Source organism: Humulus lupulus, chromosome 9 (assembly GCF_963169125.1).
Source record: "Humulus lupulus chromosome 9, drHumLupu1.1, whole genome shotgun sequence".
Taxonomy (NCBI): Eukaryota; Viridiplantae; Streptophyta; class Magnoliopsida; order Rosales; family Cannabaceae; genus Humulus; species Humulus lupulus.
The window spans coordinates 27,907,303-27,921,208 of record NC_084801.1 but is presented as its reverse complement, the minus strand read 5'-3'; positions in this window follow the sequence as shown (position 1 = coordinate 27,921,208).

Genomic DNA, 13,906 nt, shown 5'->3' with positions numbered 1-13,906 from the left:
GGGAACACCGGTTCTATTTGTGAAGAAGAAGGACGGAAGCATGTGGATGTGTATAGATTACCATGAGCTGAATAAGGTGACAATTAAGAATAAGTATCCACTACCCCGGATTGATGACTTTTTTGATTAACTCCGAGGAGCGACCGTGTTTTCAAAGATCGACCTACGGTCCGAGTATCACCAGCTCAAGTTACAGGAAGAGGATATTCCCAAGAAAGCTTTTAGAACTCGTTATGGACATTACAAGTTTTTAGTTATGTCTTTTGGTCTTATCAATGCTCCCGCCACATTTATGGATTTAATGAATAGGGTCTTCAAGGATAGTTTGGAAAAATTCGTCATATTATTCATCGACGATATCTTGGTGTATTCAAATGATGAAGTTGAGCACGAGGAACATTTAAGGATGACCATGCAGCGACTGAAAGAGCATAAACTTTACGCCAAGTTCAAGAAGTGCAAATTTTGGCTATTGCAAGTAGTGTTCCTCGACCACATAGTATCCAAGGACGGAGTTACAGTAGACCCATCTAAGGTAGAGGCTGTGAAGGATTGACCAAGACCTAAGACCACGACAGAGGTTAGAAGATTTCTTGGACTAGCAGGTTATTAGCGGAGATTTGTAGAAGGCTTTTCTAAGATAGCTACTCCACTTACCAACCTGACTTGGAAATAGAAAAGATTCAACTGGATTGATAAGTGTGAAGAGAGCTTCCAGTTGCTTAAGGATAAGCTATGCTCAGCACCAGTACTTTGTGTACCGACACCCAACGACAAGTTTGTTGTCTATTGTGATGCATCGAAGCAAGGTTTGGGTTATGTGCTGATGCAAAATGACAAGGTAATAGCCTACGCCTCAAGCAGCTGAAGCAGTACGAGCAACGCTATCCAACGCATGATATGGAGTTGGCAGCAGTGGTCTTTGCATTAAAAATCTGGTGCCATTATCTTTATGGAGAACGGTGTGAGATTTGTACGGACAACAAAAGCTTAAAGTATTTCTTCACACAGAAGGAGCTTAACATGAGGCAGCGCAGGTGGTTAGAACTAATGAAGGATTATGACTGTGAAATCCTATACCACCCGAGAAAAGCAAATGTAGTTTCTGATGCAATAAGTAGAAAGTTTTATTGAAGTCTAGTAGTGTTAGTTGGAATAGAAAAGCCGCTACAGCAGGAGCTGATCAATGTCGAAATAGAAGTAGTCATTGGTAAACTGGCAAACATGTCCATCCAGTCAAGTCTGTTAGAAGATAAATGAATTGGGCATGGGCATGATGACACATTAGTAGCACATATAGATGCAGTTGAAGAAGGCAAGGCCACAAATTTATCGATTTCAGGACAGGGGTACTTGAAATATAAGGATTGGGTACGCGTTCCGAATGATCAAGGGATTAAGAGGAAGATTTTAGAAGAAGCGCACAATACCCCATACTCGATTCACCCAGAGTCGACTAAGATGACTCACGACCTTAAGGCGTTATATTGGTGGCCAGAAATGAAGAAAGATGTAGTGGAGTATGTGTCTAAATGCTTAGTATGTGAGTAGGTGAAAGCAGAACATCAGCGCCCTGCAGGCTTATTGCAAACGCTTAGTATTCCAGAATGGAAGTGGGACGACATAACAATGGATTTTGTGACAGGACATCCACGAACAAGTAAGCAGCATGACTCAGATTGGGTAGTAATAGATAGACTAACCAAGTCAGCTCAGTTCCTGTCTGTCAAGACTACGTACACAACAGATATTTATGTAGACATTTATGTTCAAGAAATATTATGACTGCATGGAATCCCTAAGACCATAGTATCTGATAGAGGATCAGTGTTTACATTGAGATTTTGGGGAAGCTTGCAGCAAGCTATGGGTACCAAGTTAAGTCTTACTACGACATTTCATCCTCAGACAGACGGTTAGTCAGAGCGTACCATACGGATTTTAGAATATATATTGCGCGCTTGTGTACTCGACCTCGGAGGATCATGGAGTAAGTATTTGCCGCTAATAGAATTCTCCTACAACAATAGCTACCAGTCAACAATCGGGATGGCACCCTACAAGTTACTTTATGGAAGAAGGTTTCGATCGCCATTACATTGGGACAAGGTAGGAGAAAGGCAACTTCTTGGACCCAAAGCTGTTAAAGAAGCTCAGGATGCAGTAGCGCTAATTAGAAAGCGTATGCTCGCTACTCAGAGCCGTCAAAAAAGTTATGTGGATGCCAAGTGGCGTGATGTGGAATTCAATGTCGGAGATCAAGTCTTCCTAAAGATATCTTCTATGAATGGTGTGAAGCGTTTTGGGAAGAATGGAAAGCTTAGTCCATTGTTTATAGGTCCTTTTGAGATATTGGACACATTGGGAGCAGTTGCATATAGATTAGCCCTCCAGCTCTAGCAGATAGCCATAATGTGTTCCACATCTCGATGTTGCGTAGATATGTGTCAAAACCATCTCACGTCCTCAAGTACAATACGATAGCACTCCAGAAAGACTTGAGTTACGAGGATTGATCGGTTAGCATTCTAGATAGAGGGATGAAGGAATTATGGTCTAAGAGAATTCTGATATTCAAAGTCCTATGGAGTAATAGTTCTGAATGGGGGGCAACGTGGGAGTTGGAGGAGGACATGTTAGCACGGTATCCGGAATTGTGTGGTAAGTAAATTTTGGCGACTAAATTCTTTATAGTAGGGGAGAATTGTAGTGTCCCATAATATTTACTTAGCTAGCTAGATAGTAGTAGTAGTAGTAGTAGTAGTTAGTATTAGTATATAGTATGTTAGTTACCGTGAATTTTGGTTCAAGTCGGGACATAGTTGGAAACTCATAGCAACAATTATGGATATTATAAGTTTAACCTATAGTTTAAGAATATTAATTATCACATAAGGTTTGATTAATATTACTAGTCATAGATGTATTATTTATTATAACCTAAGGCTTAGATAGAACCATTAAGAGCATGGCACTTCTCATAATCATGATTATTAAGGAATTAAGTATTTTGATGAATAGTTTTAATAAAAGAAAGATCTAGAAGCTCAAGAACCTTCCAGCAGCTGTTAGGATCGTATTATGACTCAGTCAAAGATTTTTATCCAATTCAAAATAAGATGAAAAAGTGCAAATACGTGTTTGATATATCAACGTATGACGATATATCGCAGCATGGGGGCCGATATATCGCCTACGGAAGATACGGAGAACATGTCAATTTTGCACGAATGATCAAACGAGGCTCGGGAATGCAGGGGGAGATGATATATCGCCTATGGGGGGCGATATATCAGCTCCATATGTGTATTTTTGAAAGTTTGGTTATTCAATTTTAAAAATACCCTTAACCTCTTAGACCTGCCTTTGAATGATTTTGACCGAGTTCTGGGCGTCTGCTGAATGAAAATTCAAATCTTTTTCATTTTATAATAATTTATTTATTCAAATTAAAATGGGTTAGTTTCACTCCTTGAACTCTATAAATAGGACCTACTGCCCAACTAGTTTCTTCATTCTTCAAGCATTTGATAAGAGCCTACAAGGTGCTAGTGTTACTATAGAGAGATACACTTGGGTTGTGGGTTAATGCTTTATCATATTAAGCTTTATAAACACTTGGGAAGTGAGAAATAGTTTGATTTCAGTATTGAGGTTTAGACCAATAAATAAGGTCATTCAAGGTATTTCTATTCCTAAGTTCCGTTCTTTATGGTTCTTTAGTTTTCTTTGGTTTTCTTTTATTCAGATCCAAACTCTTGTTGTTGATTCTTGATTAGGTATTTAAGTTCTTGAAACTTAATTTATTCTTGGTAAGTTTTTTCTTTGATGGTTTAGTGTTCTTTTCATCTCTTTTCTTTAGATTCTCACCATTTTTACTATTGGTTTATAGGAGTATTCTAATCCCATTCTTGTTCCGAAATATCTTGACTTTTGGTAAGGAAAATAAGATAGATTTTATGTGCTTATATATTATGATATCTTTATGATATGATACGTTTATGTTATGATATGTATCTATATAGTATATTTTATAATCCTCGCTCATATGACTTGTTTAGATAACAAGCCCCATGAATATGTTTTATAGTTCTTGGGCATATGACTTGTTTAGCTACCAAGCCCCAATAATTTATGGGAATATGACTTGCTTAACTAACAAGCCCCAAGAATTTATGTTGGCCAATTGTAGTCTTATGTGATATATTGTATAGTCATATGTTTTATAGTATATGATATAGTTTTATGTTTATGAATATGTTATATGATTGTTAGTTGATTTTCTTTGCTGGGTATTAGGCTCACTCATTTATTTTTTTAGTGTCATGCAGGAAAATGATTATGGAGGCGGAAGGATTCTTGGAAGTTTGGCATGTGTGTTAAGGATGAATGGACTGAGTGGACTGCGTGTCGATCGAGGATGATGTTATATAGTCTTTTGAATTATGTTTCTTTTGTAATTCCGCATTTATTTTTAAAAAAAAATGAATTAATGTTTATGTTTTATGTATTATTAAACAATGGGTACCCATGCCATATTTTACATCTTATTTTGTAATTTGCACAATATTTATTTTGGGGTTTTAATAAAGTTATGATTATTTCGTATGTATGTTATCTCAAAAATAGTCGCTATGTCTAGTAGTTTTAATTGTCCAAGGTCTTAGAAACAGTTGGGTCATTACATTCGCCAAACTACTGCTCCTCCTCCAAAACTAAACACTGATCTAGAAGTCGATTTCCAACTATCTTTGTCCTATTGAAAATCATAATCAGTGTAACCTGTGGGGTTCATGTCTCCACCTGAGTATACAAGTATTTAATCTCTACTTTTTCTAAGATACTTGAGAATATTTTCACTGCAATCCAATGATTCAGACCAGGATTGGATTGATAACGACTGACTATCCCTACTACGTAACAAATGTCAGGTCTTGTACATAGCATAGCGTACATAAGACTGCCTACCACTGAGGCATAGGGATACTGTCTCATATCTTCCTCTTGCATATGGATATTGTCTCATATCTCCTTCTTCCCGAGGTGTTTTGGGACACTGCTCCTTGGAAAGGACTACTCCAGATTGGGTTGGCATATCACCCTTAAAGCATTCTAGCACTTTATCAATATAAGTTGCTTTAGACAATGCCAAAGTCTTGTTCTGTCTGTCTCTAAGAATTTGATTGCCCAGAACATACTCGGATTTTCCCAAATCTTTCATTTGGAATTGTTCAGCTATCCAGTACTTTACCTTTGATAATGATGTTATGTCATCACCAATCAATAATATATCATCAACGTAAATAACAAGGATTACTACTACCCCATATTTGATTTGTTTATAGACACAAGGTTCATTATCATTTTTTTCAAAACCAAACGTTTTAATTGTGTCATCAAATCTATGATTCCAAGATCTAGAAGCTTGTTTGAGTCCATAGATGGACCTAAGAAGCTTGCAAACTTTTGGCTCTTGACCTTTTACTTCGAACCACATTTGGCTCTCTACTTTTCTGACTAGAACTAACAGTTTCCTCTTGCCGTTTTTCATTGGTTGTTGCTGGTGACTTTGCAACTTCATTCGAGACCATCTCCTCTAGTACAACCTTACTGCGAGGTTTGTGGTTATTAACATAGTCATGTTCATGAAAAGTTACATTTGTCGAGACAAATATTTTATTTTCTTTGGGACTATAGAAAATTCCACCTCTAGTCTCTTTGGAATAGCCCAGAAACATGCACACTTCAGAGTGTGATTCCAACTTCCCGGTCTTTCCTTTTATCACATGTGCAGGACACCACCAAATGTGAAAATGGTGTAAACTAGGTTTACAACCATTCCATAATTCCATGGGTGTCTTCTGGATAGAGTTAGATGGAACAACATTCAATATGTATAGAGCACATTGAATTGCATAGCCCCAAAATGACAATGGTAATGATGAGAAGCTCATCATTGATCTAACCATGTCTAGTAATGTTTTGTTCCGTCTTTCTGAAACACCATTTTGTTGTGGCGTTCCAGGTGTTGTGAGTTGGGATTGAATACCATGCTCACACAGATGGTCCTTGAATTCAAAATCCAAGTACTCTCCTCCTCGATCAGATCAAAGAACTTTTAGTGATTTACCTAATTGCTTTTCAGCTTCTGCTCGAAATTCTTTGAACTTTCCACAAGTTTCAGATTTTCTTTGCATTAAGTATAGGTCACCATATCTTTAATAAACTTCAATGAAAGTGACAAAGTATTCATAACCTCCTCTTGCTTGTACATTAAGTGGACCACAAACATCCGTATGTGCCAGCTGAAGTGGTTCTATAGCTCTAGAACCTTTAGTAGATAAAGGTCTCTTGGTCATCTTGCCTTCTAGACATGACTCACAAACAGGGAGAGATCCAATAGATAGTTCTCTTAAAGGAACAACCTTTACAAGCCCATTAATTCTATCTAGACCAATATGGCCCCATCTCAAGTGCCACAGATATGTTTCACTATCGGAATCAGTCTTTTGTCGTTTAATAGATCTAGGATTAGCTGTATTAAATAATTAAGACTTGAATAAATAATTTGTCATTCATTATAAGTTTGTAAATTTGTTTATCCCAAAGCATTTGCATAACAAGTAAATAGATAATTTCTTTAAATAATAACTACTTTATTAATAAAAGAAATAAATGTCATGAAAAAATAGAAATAAGTTACCAAACATTAATAATAAAAATTACTAATAATAAACTAAATTTCTATACTGTAGTTTTCCTTGTTCAAAGAAATCTAGAATTTCTAAAACAAAATAAAGAAATTTATATTGTTCAACTAACAATAAAATTTCTAAATAAAACTACTCTCCAACTCCTCTAGCTTTACTGGCTATCAAAATCCTCATCAGTCTCTTCCTCCTTTTCAGGATTCTGATTCTGTAAAAGGCAAAACAAAGAAAAATAGATTAGTGGCATATATTTTTTAATCTACTATCAAAAAATTGAATATGCTATTAATAGCATTTGAATCTACTATTCAAGGTTGAAAACATATATGTAAATCTCATTTACCTTTTCTGTTTGTTACAAACGATGACACTCAGCAAAACATTCCTTTGTCATTGCTTGCCACATCTCATGTGCTGGGTCAGTGTATATACTTTTCCTTTGTTTCGTTAGGCATGGTTGAAAGCATGCAATAACGTGCCAACTGATCAGATTTCATCCAATTCGCATATTATTCTTCTGCTTCATAGCTAGTAGCCAAATGTGGTTCTGTTGGAGGTTTGTTATGGACGGTTGACATCAATTTATTATAAGAAAAAATGATCTAAATGCCTCGAAACCAGTGTTTCATGTTTTCAGGTTCAAAAACCAAAGATCTAAGAAAAGCATTGATGTGTAATTCACCAATAAGAATCTTTGCTTGGAATAAATAAATAAACAAAAATGAATTTATGCATATAATAAATATCAGTAATTTTCGGAATAGTAAAAGTGATGCATGAATGCAACAATTAAAGAATACATAAAAAAATAATTATTAATTCCACGATTAATTAATTTGAAAAGTAATGGACTAGCCTTAGGGTAGATCAGACTAATTCCAAATCAATTTTGAGACAAGTTCTCAAATTTATAAGTGACAACTCAAATCAACACATCTCTTTTGACTTATAAACAACCGTTTGTTTGGTCAAGGATACACTAGTTTGCTCGAAAGCCTAATCTACCTTGTGAGTGTAACCCATTATTTTAGATCAATGACTTAACTGAAGAGTGTGCCTTAGGGTCAATCAAACTTTAAATACATCATTAAATCCTATTCTTAAAGAAGTTTTCCTTGAGAATAACACAGACGAAAGCCTTCCTTAGGGGGACACAAGCAATGGTGTCGCGAGGCCCTCTCCATGTTACCTCGGTGCCAACTAATAATGGAGACCATGGGACTTATTGTCATAACTCCCTCTCCCACTCACTATTTTAAAATATGTGTTTTCTTCAAACATCCTATGCTTTTTAATTAGTTTGTAAAAATAAAGTGATCTATTTTTACCAAATGATATTCTAATAATTACTAATCTAATTAAGCAAAATTAAACCTATAGAACTATGCCCTAATTAATTCAATTTTAATTTGCTATAATTATTATGAATATCATTTATTATTTAATAAAACAATTTTATTAAATACTATAAATTAAACTACTTTTAAAATATATTTCTGCTCTTGAACTAGTTAAAACTATATTTATTATTATATGGTCCATCACATAAAGAATATAATCACAAAGGACAATCCTAAGGCAAGTTTCTACTCATATGAGATGCATGCTAATATTAAATATTGTGTGGGTAATATGTATGGCATGTCAAAAAATGCATGATAAAGTATTAAACAATATAAATAAATAAATGTGGGCCAGATGTCTTGGGTATTTCTAGAAAAATTACAACACTTGCAAAATTATACACAAAAATATAAGAAACTAAATAAAACTTAAAGAGATCTCTATCTTCAGCATTGGGCCTTCACAAGTAGTCTTGATCCATTAAGCCATTTAATTTTGAATTGAATTAACTTTTAGTTATCTTAAACAAATTTTTAAAATAATTAACTTGGGCTTTAATGCCCAACAAGTTATTAGGCCCACTTTTTAATTTGGGCTAAAACAATTAATTAAAAACAAAACAATTTTAATTATGGGCTTAAATTAATTTGGCCTTTAATTTAAATAGATAACATTGTGCAAACCTTAGGGTTAAGAACCCTAGGTCCGGCGTCACAAGGTGGCTCGGCATGGGGCAGGAGGCCACGGCAGTGACTGGCAGCGGCTCGACAGGGTGCTCAAGGGGCACAGGCCAGTAGCTAGGGCCATGGCTGGAAGATTCGCAGGCTGGAGCAGGGAGCCAGCAGGGAGCCAGCAGGGCGCGCGTGGATGTAGGTGCAGGGGCGCGCAAATGGGGAGCCATAGGCCATGGGGCTGTACAACAGCGGAATAGTGATGGGATGGCCCAGTGTACAACAAAATTTTTATACCATATTTAAACAAATTTTATGCAGATCCATTAATATACATACATTAATCATAAGCATACCTCTTGATGTCTATCAAGTATCCTTTCTATCTTTTCATAAAATAAACGATCTTCCTATCCAAGCTGCTCCCAGGTACTCACAACAAGATCTTCCACAGCGTTCTCTACACCTCAAGAAGTGTGTGGGCACTTAGAGAATAAAGGATGGTATATTTCTGATTCAACTTAATATACTCAACACATGAGAACAAGAGAATAGGCGTGAGATTGGCTCTTTATCATTTTAGGGAGAGATGGAAAGTATCGTTCTTTTCTTAGAGCGAATAATTGAGTATTGAATATATTTCTTATTTTCTCATAAGTCTTACTTATATAGAAAATATTTAAATTTATAAAATAAATATGTAACCAATTACAATTTATCTTTTAATTAATCAATTATCTTATTAATGAAAATATCAAAACTATCTTTTTGAATTTTTCATTAATTATTTAATTAAATAAATAAAAGTGAAAAAATCATTCCCTGATTCTCTATAGCGGCATGCCACACACAGTCTAGGGACTCTGTGTGTGTGCAGCACCCTATAAAATAAGAATATGTGATTTTTCCACAATTATTTAATTATTTATTCAAACTACCTTATCAAATAAAATCCAACAAATTGATAATTAATTCAAATCTGAATCTATTATTTTTTAACTGATTATCACATTTAATTATTTATTTGAATAAATATTATTCATTTTAAATTCAAATCTAATTTGAACTTGTCAGATTATTATCTCACACTCAAATTAAGATATTTAATTAATTCTACTAACCAATTAAAACTAATTTTAATTAAATATTAATTTCTAAAATTTAATATTCATTTTATTATAATTTCGAAAATTATAATAAATTAATTATTTATATAATTTCAAAAATTATAAAAAAAATTAATTATTAATTAATTTTGATTATTACAACTAATTTGTAATTAATTAATTAATCACTATTATCACATAATTGCATATTTGGCCCGAAGAACAAAATTCTTCTTAAATATGTCTTTTTATCATTTTTCCCATTATATCAACTCTTGCCCTGAATAGTGTTGATAGAGCTGCTGTGTAGACCTATGGACCTATAATTCCAAGCTCCAATAAATTTGTGATTATTATTAAACTTTTTAATTAAATAATCTTAATTTATTAATCTCATGATTACTCCACTATAAATATGAGACTGTACTCTTATAATTATGGACATTTGATTTAGTGAGTACTTTATAACAATAAAACGTCCATTGATATAATCATTACATATAAATTAACCCTCTAATAATGGTTCATAATTAATCGGGAATAAAATTACCATTTTATCCTTTTAATTATATCTTGTTTCCTTAAGTACCATTCACTTTACTAGCGAATGTTAATTCATTACCAAATTATGAATTTGAGCTCAATATCCTTTCAGTCCCAAAAGTCAACCCTTAAGAGAACTGTAACGCCCTGGATAGCCAAGACCGCTACACTGTGTACTTATAAAGGTGCAAGACTTGCTAATGAAGACATTAATTTAAAAACGTGTCACTAAACATGAGTGAGGTAGGGTTAAAAAGGTTTTGGTCTCAAAAGTTTCATTTTATATAATTAAGCAGTTATATACACGGGATCCCAAAAGAAACAGAGTTTAAAAGTTGGATTACAGACTTCCAAAATAATACAAACAAGTGTTAGCCATACTAAGGCAAAATAAACCATTTATGGGTCTCTCGTCCTTGTCTAAACCTCAACCGTGGCGGCTGAGCAGCTGCCCATATACATTTCGCTCGTAGAGCTCTCCTAATCAAGGCTAATCAAGTTTGCCCTTGCCTTTACCTGCACCACGTAGTACCTGTGAGCCAAGGCCCAGCAAGAAAACATGTGCAACACAAATAGTAATAACAGATAGTAAATTCACTAAGCATGAGCTCTCATCAAATAATCCACATTAATCATTTAGCATATATTCAGAATCAAGGATACAATCAATCACTTATAACATTCATATCACATAATAATCAGGGCCAACAACTTAGGCATCACCCTTTGTTTATCCTACTAACTCTGGCCCGCTTAAACCGAGCTCAGTGCATATTAAGCTGTTCTCGGCTACCAGTGACCAAGCCACGCCCTGTGCGCTAGTGTAACCCTTGGCACCCTTAGGCCGTTGGTTCACTAAATAGCTTGCATGGAATAATACCATCTTTTCAAGCATACACAATAGGGAACCCTTAGGCCCATTACATATATTCAACCAGGTGCAGTTTTCTTACCTTTGATCTTTGCGGTTACTGATTACGAGAAACGCTCTCTCAAGCACGACCCGTTCTCGAGCCTTAGCTTTTATCACCTAGTCACAACCAAGGTGTAAGGTTCCATTAATATTCAAATAATGGTTTCCGGATATTAACTCTAACAGCACAATTCAACATAAAAACCCAGCCTAAACTCATAGAAATATCATCTTCAATTTCTGAAACTCAAGAACTTCAAACACTAAAACCAGCCATGCAAAACTCGAATTTAAGCCTCTAAATCATGAATTATAACTTACCTCTTCAGCTGAACTCCTTCCCTAAGAAGAATCCCTATTAATTCCCAAGTTTTCCAGCTCCAATTCAACCTTAAACATCAATATCACAATCACCTCATTACTCAGCCAAAAGCTCAAAGTCTCTAACTTCGAAACATAGTTTAATTCTTACCTTAGCCTTGAATCAATGTTCCCTGGATAATCCTTGAGCTAGCCTCTAACCCCCCTCTGAATTCTTCTGAAATCCCAGCTCAAATTCCAGCTATTTCTCCAAAATTCCCAGTGTTCCTTGTGTTTCCTTCTTAGTTTCCTTGAGAGAGAGAAAAGAGCTGAGAATAAAGGGTCGGTGAATTTTCTGTCTACTGTTTTCCTTAAGCTTTAGCCTAATCTTATCCCATTGAGTCAATCTCGAGGCTCGAGGTGACGGAAAAGTCCCCGAGGGAAAAACAGTAAAATTCCCCAATATTCCCGCCTAGACTTCCTAACCTCAAATATATCTCCATATATTTATTTTCATAACCCGATAATCTAAATAACTACCCGATACCTAAAGCACCTCTGACTTACCCAAAGTCAATCATTAAGCTCGGTTGTGACTTTTCCCGCTATCTAGCCCTAGGATCACCTCGAGCCGTGCTCTGCAGACCTACCCACATAATAATGTGGTTATCACAATACCATGTATATATCACATTAAAACCAATATAATCACACAAGCATTTTAATCATACAATTATGCATTTAAATCAGTAAAGTCATTCAAATCACATTTAACCCAATAATGCCCTCCCGACACACTAATCAAGGCCCTTAAGCCTCATTAGCGAATTTGGGGTCATTATAGGAACCATTATTCAATCTTCTACAAGAAGGTATAGATTCAATATCTGTACTATATTCCCAACCATTTACATTAATGAGTTCCCAAAACAAAAGTTTCTAGTCTGGTCATTCTGACAAACCCTAACGAGTGAATCAAAGAACTCATATAACATAAACAAGAGTTCATAGTAACTTTAGGATTAAGATCTATTTGTTTATGATCATCGGTTGATATATTTAATTAATACTACATAATGGTATTTAACTAAGCATTAATAAACATATCTGGTCTAGTTCTATATATTCTCTAATATATAAAGCACCTCCACTAAAGTGTCATACTACACTAGTAATCCGAATCTAGATCACATGTATCCATAAACTAGTGGACCGTACTTGCAATAGTTAATCTAAATATTCCATAACTTTATTTTACTGCAAACTTTTCAAGTTCATTCATCTCAATCACAATCCTCTCGTAACAATACATGGTTGAGATCACATATATGAACTAAGGATTTTTTTTTATATATACTTAATATTATCACAGAATAATATAGTCCATAAAATATATGCATACCAAATTCAATTTATTTATTTATTTCTTAAAAACAATGTCTACTACATATGTTTTCAGGGCACAATTCCTAACACCTTCTTCACATATTTCCAGGAATGCCCATGACAACTCACGAGGAGGTGCTGGGACAGGCTCACAAAGGCACAATGATCCAACAAATCCCTCTTTGCCATGATCGGAGCACTAGGCACAGAGAACTAGGGACATTGGAGTAGAACAAAGGCAGACTAACTTAGTCCATCCTGATGGAACGAGTATAGCCTCACGAATAAGGCATCCTCTGTCACTTGTAAGACATCCAACACCACCTCGTCCTCAACGAGATATTCCAGTTCATGGGGACAGCAAAAGAAATCCTCCCCTGTTCGCACATAATTCAATCCCACGAACGTGTGCTGAGAATCCAAGCCCTCGAACCCAACCGCGAGTTGTATGCTTCGCAAAAAAAATTTATTGGACGAAGAGCCATCGTAGTGGCAGTTCTGAGAGTGGCCTAAGAAATCATTTGAGTTCAGCGCAAAGTCCTCAATATGACCCACAACCGGACTTGCGAGATCATCTGAACTTGCAAAGAAGGTATCCAACTTGGGATGATGATATTAGCTATACTCGACACGAGGGAGGTTTTTTCATAGTACGCGACAATGGGAATGCCCCACATAACGAAGCTCAAGCTTGGAGGGACTATAACCTGTCAAATGCGTATGATAGGTCGGGAGCTGTTGAATAGCCCCCAGCTAACCTAGGGAATAGGAAAAAACTCTCGAGAGACTAGCTTTAAAGGAAGAGCAAATGAAAAGACTCTTGTCCGGGAAGGAAAAGTACGATTGCGACTTAGACAATGAGCTTGAGCCTTTTGCTCCAAACATTGCGGCAGCAACATATCCTGTAGGTTTTAGGATGCCACACATGTCGAA